Source organism: Coturnix japonica, chromosome W (assembly GCF_054131305.1).
Source record: "Coturnix japonica strain WE chromosome W, WE-NBRP24, whole genome shotgun sequence".
Lineage (NCBI taxonomy): Eukaryota > Metazoa > Chordata > Aves > Galliformes > Phasianidae > Coturnix > Coturnix japonica.
Genome location: NC_140701.1, coordinates 25,571,825 through 25,585,922, shown reverse-complemented (window position 1 = coordinate 25,585,922; position 14,098 = coordinate 25,571,825).

Genomic DNA, 14,098 nt, shown 5'->3' with positions numbered 1-14,098 from the left:
GTGCACATTTCCTCTCTCACCCATCACAGATTCTCTCCTGCATTCAGGGTCTGAAGGATTTCTTCCAGTTGTACACCATATCCGCATGGCCAGTGCGTGATATAGAGCCCAAGTGGAACACCTGCTTGGAAAACAGAATAAACTAGCAAATTTAGTTCTATTAGCGTGCACTTTTGTCTAAAATGATGCATGGTTATATTTTCAGATCCCAATTAATTGGATGTAAAAGAGGTATCCGTTCTATGATACAGGGTCAAGAGCTCGTAGAATTTGTAGACGATGTCGATCTCGCTGTATTAGCATAGCAAACATTTCCACTCATTGTTGCAAAACGGCAGGAGAAAAGCAGACGACCACACCTGTCATTGACATATGATCAGCTATTCTCGTTTATTTCTTGGCTGCGTGTACCTTTATAATATGGATAATTAGCTCATACATATTGCAAAAGTGGAGCTCATCATTGGTTCCCAATTACATACCATCCCCGAGTATCTTAACAGCTTGTTGTTATCAACTGAAAGCTACTCCCTTGCTGAGTTCCCAAAACCATGGCTAGTTTCTCACCATCCCAGGGCATCCTGTTGTTCTTGCTGTCCTTACAGGTGTTATGGCTGCTTGCTTAGATGCACCGTGTTTACGACCCTTCTCAGCTAACTAGCTGTAAAAAACACTCTCTACATTTCCCCCGTTTTCTTTTAGGATGAAAAAGGGTTTGATTTAACGACCGATTAATCATATTTAACAAGCAGTTCAGTTCATTTGTTCAATCAGTTCTCATGTAGTTTTATCCTGCTTCATAGCTGCTGTTCTGTGAACTTCTCATCTGGATCCATGACTGACGCTCCGTAGAATTCTTCTTACAATACTGCCTATAGAATAGCAACACTACTTAAATTAATAACATAACTATTATAACTCAATCAAGGCCTCGATTGACAATACTCTAAAAGTGAAAAAGAGACAAGTCAAATACAACATAACAACATTACTATTAAATCCACTAAAAAGAACAAACATGTTTGTACTGCAACCTAAGTTTCTGCAACCTGAAAATAAATCCGTGAGGGTCCCATTGTGTTAATCTGTAACTGATCAGGAAAAGTCTTCAATTTTCATATACTCTAATATATTGATTTTAATGACCACTAAAATTTGTGCAATAAATGCTTTTAGGATGCTCATAACCATGCTCTACCAACTGAGTTATCCGGGCTAATAATTGATTAATGATCGCACAATTTAATGGAATAACATGTCCAATAGAACCAATTTTAGAAGACAAATGTACTAGAGTATCACTAGGGGCATTAATACTTATTGACCCTTGAGAAACAGCAAGCCATGTTGGTGGTGGATGTGACAGGTAGTGCCAGCAGGGCGTCTCCTGCTTCAAGGTGCACATTTCCTCTCTCACCCATCACAGATTCTCTCCTGCATTCAGGGTCTGAAGGATTTCTTCCAGTTGTACACCATATCCGCATGGCCAGTGCATGATATAGAGCCCAAGTGGAACACCTGCTTGGAAAACAAAATAAACTATCAAATTTAGTTCTATTAGCGTGCACATTTGTCTAAAATGATGCATGGTTATATTTTCAGATCCCAATTAATTGGATGTAAAAGAGGTATCCGTTCTATGATACAGGGTCTTCTCTTTGCCTGGGATTCCTTTCCAGGTTTTGTCTTTGCAAATTAAGAAAAGCTAACTAATAGGCTAATAACATCATAACCAAACAGTACTAAAACATTAAAAGAGCTATTCCTGTAGATTCTAGCATTGATTAGATCAAATCCTGTTTAATACACATCTGATCTATTACTAAAATAGAAGAAGCACACAACATCCTAGCTAATGCTTTAAAATCTAAATCTTGAGACTGCATTGGTAAAACAGAAAATCACAGAATCACAGAATTATCAAGGTTGGAAAAGACCTAGAAGATCATCTAGTCCAACCATTACCAATACTTCCTGGCTAAATCATATTCCTCAGTGCCACATCCAAGCGTTTCTTGAACACTCCCACGGTCGGTGACTCCACTACCTCCCTGGACAGTGCATTCCAATGCCTGACTACTCTTTCCGAAAAGTAATACTTCCTAATGTCCAGCCTGAATCTCCCCTGATGCAGCTTAAAACCATTCCCTCTAGTTCTATCACTATCACACACTATGTCAAACTATTACTAATATTATCTATAACACAGCAAGTTACAAAGCAATACCACTAAGTAAGAAACACACCATTACAATTACTATAAAGGCTGGATGCTATTTTCTGCCTTCAGATGAGATCGAAGATATCATGCTGGAACCCACATAGGGCCAGTCCCTGTGGAAATACGAGCATATTCACGACCCCAAGTTGTCAGTGGTAGGGAACAGTCCCAAAGTTCTGTGGCCATATTCCAAACATTAACCATAGGCTGTTCCTTTAGCACTGGGGAAGCCTCAAAATGACGATCCACATAAGCTCTATCTGTATGAACATGATTCAAAAACTTCAGCACAAGCAAAACGAGCAAAACCTTACATAATATTTTCAAAAAATTCAGCACAAGCAAAACAAGCAAAACCTTGCATAATATTTCTTGTAGTGTGTCTCCCATATTCCCCCTTTTTTGTTTAATAATAAGAATGGATTTCAATGTTTGATAAATGTGATCAGTGATAGCTTGTCCAGTGGGAGAATGAGCAATGGCTGTAGTATGTTTAACACACCCTTGGAGGAAAGTTTGAGTGGCCTTAGAGGTATATGCAGGCCCATTATCTGTTTTTGTAGCATGTGGGATTCCCATAGCAGCATAAGCAGATAACCAGTGTTTACGGGTGTCATGACTGTGTTCACCTGTATGTGCTGTGGCAAATACGTAAGAAGAGTGAGTATCTATTGTTATATGTGCATATTTTAGACAGCCAAATTCAGGAACGTGAGTGACATTTGTCTGACACAGTTGAAGAGGTGCTGTGCCACATGGATGTGTCCCAATTTGAGGCAAAGAGGTATCAGTCAAATTATGTAGCCGGTATTCAATCATAAACACAGCGTATTGCATAGCAGAGAGGATCATTCTTAACACAGTTTTCCAATCGTGAGGGGTAATAGCACAACTGTCACTGTTTGCAACCAAAAGATTGTATGTAAAGGCTGACTGAACTCTGTATGTTCTCACTGACTCCCTTAGCTCCTTCTCTGCCTCACAAGGCAGGGATTCCAAATGGGGGACCTGATTAGGAAAGGTTTGCAACGTGTCAGCATCATCTCTTAATATTGTTTCTTTTCTGCCTTGTTCTAAGACATCACAGTACGCTGTAGGGAAATTTGTCATTCCTGCTCCAAACAAAGTATCAAGAGAAAATGCGTCCGATTCGCTTTCTGGATCTACAGGACCGGGGTCACAACGATCCTCTGGTTTGGGTCCATCCGCGTCTTTAACCACGTTATACACGGGCTGCACAGACGCAGCCGCGCACGACGAGGGGGGGGTGGCATGGCGAGGCGCAGAGAATGACGTGGGCGAAGCAGAGGGCGGGGGCGCGACGAGCGACATAGGCGGACTGAAGGGCGGGGGGGGCGTAGAGGCCGACAACGCGGCGAGAGACGTGTGCGGGGGGGCAGGCGGCCGCTGGCTGGGAACGGCAGCTTGTATCGGAGCGCGGCCGCTGTTCTTTCTCGCGCTGGGCTGGAGGTTTCTTGACCGGCGACGGCAGGTGACGGTGTTGTGGTTGTCCGAGCGGCAGTTCTGGCACCACACACCGACAGCTTGGCAATTCCGTCGCAAATGTCCCTTAACGCCGCACCGGAAACATTTAAAAGAGGTGCTTGGGCCTGCACTGGTTACCGCAGACGCTTGTAAGGGTTCAAGAGCTGCTAACACTTGATTCTGGGAAGCCTCAGCCTGTGCCTTTAATCCTGCCCCTAGCTCTTTAATGGCCTCAACTATGAAAGCCTGAGCCCCTGTGGGCACACTCGATAATCTGTCTAACGCCTCCTCTATTGTCCAGTTACTCCTCAAAGTACTTAGAATGCCACGAGCTTGTAGCATTACAATTCTGAAGTGCACAATGTTTTAGCATTATTTCCCTCATGTACTCTGGTACTCCAGCCTTCTCTATGGCTCCAGCTACCTTATCTAGAAACGCTCCAAAATCCTCATTTCTTCCCTGCTGGATTCCCATATAAGACTGCAGCCCACCTGGCACCTTGATCTTATCCATAGCCTGCCTGGCCAGATACATTGACTCCCTACATTTAGCTGGTCCTAATAAAGCCTGGGCCTCCGTCCGGATGAAAGGACCCACCCCTAAAAGTTCATCAACAGTGACATTATACAAGGGATCTCCGGGCTGCCTAACTATCGCAACGCTCTGTTGGCACATCTCTTCCCAATAAGCATTAAATAGCAGTTGTTCGTGCTGCGAAAAAATCAACCTAGCTATAGCCCGACAATCAGATGGCAACAAAACCTGAGTACTCCAGATATAATCCAGTATCTGTCTCGCTGGCTCACTTTTTACTCCAAACTGACTGACCGTAGACCGCAATTGTGACAACAACCTCCAATCTAAAGCACTGATAGCAGCCTGTGTTCCACCTGCAGCATTAGGCGAATGCCCCCCCGGCAGCACCACCTGTCGCACCGCTTCCAACGCCTCACCGTCTCCCGCCTCTAAACAAGCCCGCGCCAGCGCAGCCCAAGCCCCCCCCCGCTCCTGCGCGATGGCCTCCGCCAGGTCACTCTGTGCCCCAGGGAGCGGCTCATTGCAAAGGGGGGTCGAGGGGGCCGGCTGTAGCACCATGGTCGATGCAGGCGGCTTGTCTGATACAGACGTACCGGGAGACGGAGACGGGGCACTCGGCTCCGCAGCAACCGGCAACGCAGGCTCGGAGGACGGCGGCAACTTTACGGTGGACAAAGCAGGGGGCACCGGGCAATCTGACCATTCATTATAATTCTTATTCCTCCCCTGCACAGCACTAGCTTGTTCTGCCGCTTCCTTTTCTGCCTGATGTAGCAACAAATCATTATAAACCATACGCCACCATTTCCCGCATTTTTTAGCTGTTTTATCCCCATCTAATATTCCCTGAAAAATTGCATCTCCAAATTTACGCTACTCAGCAAGATCATACACTAAATGCGGATTCTGAAATAACCCTTTAGCATACCCATACGCTAATAACTCAGGGAGTTCCTTTTGCAAGTCAGTCCCCTTAACCTGACACTTTCTTTTCAAAAAGCAAGAAAATACCTGACACCTTTTCTTAAAAAAGCAAGAAAATAATTCATAAACTGCTTGCCTTCCCATACCTATTTGTCAGCACGCTGTTGCAGCCTTAAAGGGCGTCGTCGGCCCGTATCGGCTAGGCCCTTCTATAAGGTCACGTAGAGCACCTGCACCTTCTTTTCCTGGCGCATGCTATCCCTGCTGCTTAAGGATCCGAACACCTTCGCCGCTGCAATCCTTCCTGGTAGGTCACGTCGGGGTCACCAACTGTTGCAAAACGGCAGGAGAAAAGCAGACGACCACACCTGTCATTGACATATGATCAGCTATTCTCGTTTATTCCTTGGCTGCGTGTACCTTTATAATATGGATAATTAGCTCATACATATTGCAGAAGTGGAGCTCATCATTGGTTCCCAATTACATACCATCCCCGAGTATCTTTGCAGCTTGTTGTTATCATCCTGAAAGTTACTCCCTTGCCGAGTTCACAAAACCATGGTTAGTTTCTCACCATCCCAGGGCATCCTGTTGATCTCACTGTCCTTGCAGGTGGCATGGCTGCTTGATTAACTGCACCGTGTTTACGACCCTTCTCAGCTAGCTGTAAAAAACACTCCCTACAACTCATGATGTAATAGTTTTTGAAAATGTATGAGGTAAAAATACCCATTCAAGAATAATGAGAGGATCCTTTCTTGAGGTATCCCATTGACATACCAAGCTATATGGCTGATAGAAGTTGGATATTATTATGAGATGTACTGGAAGTGATAAACAAACACGATGGCTATATTGATTTTGCACTGATGTTATTACACAGTCTAAACATTGTTGTGCTTCTGGTGTTAATTGTCTTTTAGAAGTTAGATCTGGGTCTCCTTTCAGTAGTTTGAATAAAGGATGCAGCTCTTGAGTAGTAATTCCCAAAAGTGGCCGCAACCAATTGATGGTTCCTAATAACTTTTGCAGATTGTTTAATGTCCGTACGTGAGGTACTATTTTGAGGATTTGTGGCTGGATAGTGTGAGATGCAATTTTCCATATTGCTTCTTTTCTGCACTGCTCTAAGACATCACAGTACGCTGTAGAGAAATCTGTCATTCCTGCTCCCTTCAAATTATCATCAGGAGGAAATGCACCCAATTCGCCTTCCGGATCTACTGGACCAGGGTCACAACGATCCCCTGGTTTCGATCCGTCCGTGTCTTTAACCACGTTACACACGGGCTGCACAGACGCAGCAGCGCACGACGTGGGCGCAGCGGGGGGCGAAAGTGGCGCGACGAACGTCGTAGGTGGAGCGAAGGGCGAGGGCGCCGTAGAGGGCGGCAACGTGGCGAACGTCAGGGGTGGAGCGAACGGCGTGAGCGCGAGGGGGGGCGGCCGCGACCCCTCGTCTCCCCGAATAGGGGAGGGGTCGGAGCCGCCAGTGAGATCCGGGCACGGGCCGCTTCCCGCAGCGAGAGGCAGCGGCGGGGTTGGGACGGAGGGCGGCAGGGAATGGTCAGAATAAATTCTTTCCCGTCGTGATTGCTTAATCCCTTCCATTATCTGGCTCCAAAAGGGCAACAGCTTAGCAGCCTTTCTGTCTTTAGTGAGAGAAGCCTCGTAGAGTTTTGAGCCGATTTTGTCTCAAAGTTCTCCATCGAGAGAGAACTCAGTTTTCGGAAATTCAATGACATTTTTGCTTATTTATTTAAGAAGAGTAGCTAATGCTGAAGTAGACACAGTCTTATCGTGATACGGTAACACTGACCGCAATACTTCGAGATTTACTTTCTGCTCCTTCGTTAGTGAGCTCCCCATAGTTCCCGACTGCTCACCTTCTGTCCTGCAGAACGGTGCGGGTGCGCGCGAAACAGTCTCTCCGAAGTTAAGTCGGGCGACGCTGCCGGACCGGGCTCGCTCAGCCGCGGGTTGATTTGCTCCACGTTGTGGGCGCCATTTGCAGCGACTCGGCACGGACTCAGATGTGAACGATCCAAATAATTTATTACAAGTTCTCACATCCCTTATATACCTTCATCCCCAAAAGAAGACACATTCTCTTTAAAATGATGCTTTGTAACAAATTATGACTCATTGATTACAGAATATCTGTCTTCCCCTACAAAGTTACGACATTAACATAAGAATTATCCATTTCAGACAAATTTCCGATGTATTTCACACTAATATCAATACTTACACCAGAAAAAAAGGTGTTCTCTCTCAGGTATCACTCTTGAATCTTGCCAAAAATTCATTTTCTTACCAATACAAAGCTTTTCATCATTACAAGTAGCGTTTTCTACCCAAAAAAGTGGTTTTCATCCCCAATAGAAATCGTTTTCTCTACAAATGGTCCCTTGTAGCAACATATGAAACACTGTTATTGGAATACCTCTTTCCCTCTTCAAAATAAGGACATTTCCAACAGAAATATCGATTTCTGACAAATTTTAGAGGAATGTCACACAAATATCAGTACCTATCCCAGAAATAAAAAGTTCTCTCCTAAGAATCATTCTTCATCCTTGCAAAAACATGGTTTTCTCACCAAAATAATGCTTTTTATCCCTTTAAAATAGCGTTGTTTCCCAGAAATACTGGTTTTCATCCCCAAAAGAAGACGTTTTCTCTACAAAATGAAGCTTTGTAGCAAAATATGACACAGTGTTTCCAGAATACCTTTTCTCTTCTACAAATTGAGGACATTACTAACAGAAATACCTTTTCTCCTCTACAAAATAAGGACATTTCCAACAGATATATCCTTTTCTGACAGAGTTTAGAAAAATTTCACAGGAATATCAATACTTATACCAGAAATAAAAAGGTCTCTCTTAGGTATCACTCTTTACCCTTGCAAAAATATGGTTTTCTTACAAAAATAATGTTTTTCACCTCTACAAACAGCATTTTCTAAACATAAAGGTGGTTTTCATCACCAAAAGAAATCGATTTCTCTACAAAATTATCGTCTGTAGCCAGATAGGACACATTGTTTCCAGAAAAACTCTTTTCATCTAGAAAAGAATGACATTTCCAACAGAAATATCGATTTCTGACAAATTTTAGAAGTAGGTCACATGAATATCGACACTTATCCCAGAAATGAAAAGTTCACTCTTAGGTATCACTCTTCATCCTTGCAAAACTATGGTTTTCTTCCCAAACTAATGCTTTTCATCCCTACAAATCGCAATTTCTCCCTAAATTACTGGTTTTCATCCCCAAAAGAAGACACATTCTCTTTAAAACGATGCTTTGTAACAAATTATGACTCATTGATTCCAGAATATCTGTCTTCCCCTACAAAATAATGACATTAACATAAGAATTATCCATTTCAGACAAATTTCCGATGTATTTCACACTAATATCAATACTTACACCAGAAAAAAATGTGTTCTCTCTTAGGTATCTGTCATGGTTTTGTAATTTTGTAATTTTGCTATCAGTATTCCACATCATAACATCATGTAAAGTATGGATACTTCTATTGAATGTGCAGTCCACAGAAGAAGACTACATATCCCAGAGAACAACAGGGTTAATGATAAGTCACGGGACCAGGACGCTGTATAATCTCGTTCCCAGGCTGGAGTGCCCTCCTTCTTCTCTCGAACTTCTCGGAGAGTGGGAAGCGTTCCAGCCGTGTCGCCCAGAGTTCACAGTAGGCCTCTCGGTTTTTGGGGACTCTCTCTCTCTCTGTTTCGTTCGATTTGTTAGCCTCAATTATATTATATTGTGTTATCTTGTATTTCGGTATCATATTTAGTAAAATAAGTTTTTCCTTCTTAGATTGTCGCTGTTTTATCCCACTCCCTTTTTCCCCCTCCTTTCCGGGCCCCGGGGGGGGAGCCCACGGGGTGGCTTCCCCTGTCACGGGCATAGGTAAATCTAAGTAACCCGTGACAGATTTTTTGGTGGAGAATGCGGGCATAGAGCTTTTTAGCTTTCAGAATGACTCTCTCTTTACTCTTAAAGAGCTTCGTTAGGGGAATGTTATCTTTTCGCAGCTGCTCACTGAGAACGTGACCTTGAAATACCAGACAAATTGTCAACATTAAGGGCTGCTGTACATTCTCAGCACTGCTATCTAACTTTTGTGTAGAAAACAAAGGGATTTCTTTCTCCCTTAGAGCAAAGCGAGCAAAGCTAGCTAGCTCTGACTTTTACAGAGCCTGCCAGCTATGAATCCACTCTTCATCCTAGTTGCTCTGTTTAAGGGATTGAAAGCAATTATGATCTTCTTAAAGTATTGGTCAACTATTAACACCATAATTTGGTGTTGTGGAATTGTGCAGGTATATAGCCTAATAAGGTGGATACTGATGGAGACACCTGCCTGGTACTTTTATGAGATGTGGTATGGTCAGAATTTTGGCACCTACACCCCAGATGGAATTGTGAATCTTACAAACACTTGCATCCCAGATGGAATTGCGAAACTTACAAGTACTTGCATCCCAGATGGAACAGGCATTTTTACAAACAGCACCATGTTTAATTCATTGTACAGGCTAAAAAAACCCTTTTTATTTAGGTTGAACTCTCAGATTTCCACACGCCTTTCAATAACTGAGATAGGGTTCATACTTGCATCAATGTTATCACTATTAATGAATGCATATATGTTCCTATGCATTCGTTGTATGCGGAAGTCTCCTCCAGAACCAGAGAATGATGACTGGCAGGGAATATGGAAAGGTTTAGGAAAAGTCTTAGAAGCATGGGGACCCGCAGTGTCATGGGATTTCACTCTTGAACACCTAAGGGACCCTAAGAAATTAAGTGAGTATTTGGGTCAGAGATCTAAGGAGGTAAACCTTATGTGGGGTTTGGCTTATGCATACCGTGCTTTGTATCATACTGTTCTGGAGAGAGAGAGTTTCCGATCTGAGATTCAAACCCAAGTTAATTCTGATCAGTCACAGGAGGCATCAGTAGCAATATCAGTTGCCCCTGTGGAAGGCAAGAAATGGAAACGGGTGTCCATGCGTCTAGAATGAAAAGAAGGAGAAGCACAGGGGGGGGGCAGCAGAAGACCCAGGTGCCGGGCATGGAGCAGTACCGAAAAAAGCAAAGGCAAAAACCAAGAGGCATGAAGAAGAGACTGATGATGAGAAGGAGATCTTAGCCGCGTATGAGGGGGTTCGGGTTGCTTCCGAAGTAGTCGGGACTGAAACACAGCTCCTTTTGGCACCTCGACTGCCAGTGCTGAACTGGATGTTCAAAGGACAGGTTCCCTCCACTCATCATGCTACCAATGTCACCTGGTGCAAGTGGATTACACTGATTACACAGCGAGCGCGAATGGGAAACCTCAATCGTCCAGGAATCCTAGAGGTAATCATGGACTGGCCTGAAGATAAAAGGTTTGGAACATCACCAGCAGAAGAGGTATCACGTGCTAAAGAGGCCCCACCATACAACAAATTACCAGAAAATGAAAAGAAATATGCCCTATTCACTGACGGATCATGTCGCATTGTAGGGAAGCATCGCAAATGGAAAGCTGCCCTGTGGAGCCCCACACGACAGGTTGCAGAGGCCACTGAAGGTAAGGGAGAATCAAGTCAGTTTGCAGAGGTAAAAGCTGTCCAGCTGGCCTTAGATGTTGCTGAACGGGAGAGGTGGCCAATGCTGTATCTTTACACTGACGCATGGATGGTGGCAAATGCCTTATGGGGACGGTTACAGAGGTGGGAACAAAATAACTGGCAACGGAAGGGTAAATCTGTTTGGGCCGCTGAATTATGGAAGGACATTGCTGCCCGAACAAAGAATATGGTTGTAAAGGTGCGTCATGTGGATGCACATGTGCCCAAAAGTCGGGCTACTGAAGAACAACAAAACAACCTTCAGACAGATAAAGCTACAAAAATTGAGGTGGCTCAAATTGACTTGGACTGGCAGAATAAGGGTGAATTATTTCTAGCTCGATGGCCTCATGAGACCTCAGGTCATCAAGGAAGAGACGCGACATATAAGTGGGCCAGAGATCGAGGGGTGGACTTAACCATGGACACTATTGCGCAGATTATTCATGATTGTGAAACATGTGCCATAATTAAACAAGCCAAAAGGATGAAACCTCTCTGGGAGGAAGGGCGGTGGCAAAAGTATAAATATGGGGAGGCGTGGCAGGTTGATTATATCACTTTGCCACGATCTCGCAGTGGTAAGTGTTATGTACTCACCATGGTAGAGGCAACCACTGGGTGGCTTGAAACATACGCAGTACCCCATGCTGCTGCTCGAAACACCATATTAGGTCTTGAGAAACAAGTCCTGTGGCGACATGGTACCCCAGAAAGAATTGAATCTGATAATGGGACACATTTCAAAAATTCTCTTATAAATACTTGGGCCAAAGATCATGGCATTGAGTGGATTTATCATATTCCCTACCATGCACCAGCTTCTGGTAAAATTGAACGATATAATGGGTTGTTGAAAACTATGTTGAAAGCAATGGGTGGTGGAACATTTAAGCACTGGGAGAAGAATCTGGCAGAAGCCACTTGGTTGGTCAATACTAGAGGATCTGTCAATCGTGATGGTCCTAGTCAATCTAGCCCCCTACACACTGTAGAAGGAGATAAGGTCCCTGTTATACGTGTAAAGAACATGTTGGGAAAAGCTGTTTGGGTCCTTCCGGCTTCTGGAAAGGGCAAACCTATCCGTGGAACTGTCTTTGCCCAGGGACCTGGGTGCACTTGGTGGGTAATGCAGAAGGATGGGGATGTTCAGTGTGTACCACAAGGGAATTTGATGCTGGGGGAGAGCAGTCAATAATTTTACGTATCTATATATATATATGTTTGCATGTGTAGTGTATTTTAGTTATTATAGTTGTAAATTTAGTTATGTTACATGCAATTCTACTGTTTAGCTATCATAATTTTACATACGTGTATATATATGTATATATATATTTACCATGATGGAATAATGTAGAATAAGGGGTGGAATGTCATGGTTTTGTAATTTTGTAATTTTGCTATCAGTATTCCACATCATAACATCATGTAAAGTATGGATACTTCTATTGAATGTGCAGTCCACAGAAGAAGACTACATATCCCAGAGAACAACAGGGTTAATGATAAGTCACGGGACCAGGACGCTGTATAATCTCGTTCCCAGGCTGGAGTGCCCACCTTCTTCTCTCGAACTTCTCGGAGAGTGGGAAGCGTTCCAGCCGTGTCGCCCAGAGTTCACAGTAGGCCTCTCGGTTTTCGGGGACTCTCTCACTCTCTGTTTCGTTCGATTTGTTAGCCTCAATTATATTATATTGTGTTATCTTGTATTTCGGTATCATATTTAGTAAAATAAGTTTTTCCTGCTTAGATTGTCGCTGTTTTATCCCACTCCCTTTTTCCCCCTCCTTTCCGGGCCCCGGGGGGGGGGGGCACAGGGTGGCTTAGTGGCTTCCCCTGTCACGGGCATAGGTAAATCTAAGTAAGCCGTGACAGTATCACTCTTGAATCTTGCCAAAAATTCATTTTCTTACCAATACAAAGCTTTTCATCATTACAAGTAGCATTTTCTACCCAAAAAAGTGGTTTTCATCCCCAATAGAAATCGGTTTCTCTACAAATGGTCCCTTGCAGCAACATATGAAACACTGTTATTGGAATACCTCTTTCCATCTTCAAAATAAGGACATTTCCAACAGAAATATCGATTTCTGACCAATTTTAGAAGAATGTCACACAAATATCAGTACCTATCCCAGAAATAAAAAGTTCTCTCCTAAGAATGATTCTTTATCCTTGCCAAGACAGGGTTTTCTCACCAAAATAATGCTTTTTATCCCTTTAAAATAGCGTTGTTTCCCAGAAATACTGGTTTTCATCCCCAAAAGAAGACATTTTCTCTACAAAATGAAGCTTTGTAGCAAAATATGACACATTGTTTCCAGAATACCTTTTCTCTTCTACAAATTGAGGACGTTACTAACAGAAATAACTTTTCTCCTCTACAAAATAAGGACATTTCCAACAGATATATCCTTTTCTGACAGATTTTAGAAAAATTTCACAGGAATATCAATACTTATACCAGAAATAAAAAGGTCTCTCTTAGGTATCACTCTTTACCCTTGCAAAAATATGGTTTTCTTACCAAAATAATGTTTTTCATCTCTACAAAGAGCATTTACTAAACGTAAAAGTGGTTTTCATCACCAAAGTAAATCGATTTCTCTACAAAATTATCGTTTGTAGCCAAATAGGACACATTGTTTCCAGAATAACTCTTTTCATCTAAAAAAGAATGACATTTCCAACAGAAATATCGATTTCTGACAAATTTTAGAAGTAGGTCACATGGATATCGATACTTGTCCCAGAAATGAACAGTACACTCTTAGGTATCACTCTTCATCCTTGCAAAACTATGGTTTTCTTCCCAAACTAATGCTTTTCATCCCTACAAATAGCAATTTCTCCCTGAATTACTGGTTTGTATCCCCAAAAGAAGACACATTCTCTTTAAAATGATGCTTTGTAACAAATTATGACTCATTGATTCCAGAATATCTGTCTTCCCCTACAAAATCTCAGAACATCGCATTTTATCCCAGAAATAACACATTTAGTACCCCAATACCTCTTTTTATTCCCGGGATCTCACATCTTCTTCAAAAAACATAGCTATGCATTTCGAAAGTAAGTTTTCTTTCAAAAACACCGCGTTTTATCCCGAACATAACTTCTTTTCTCCCTTAAATTTCACAGTTTATCCCAGAAAGAATACATTTTGACTCCAAAATATCGCCATTTTGCCCTAACATTATTCATAATCAAGCCAAAGAACAGTTTTTTCTTCCATTAATTCAACATCTTTTCATCAGAACATCGCATTTTATC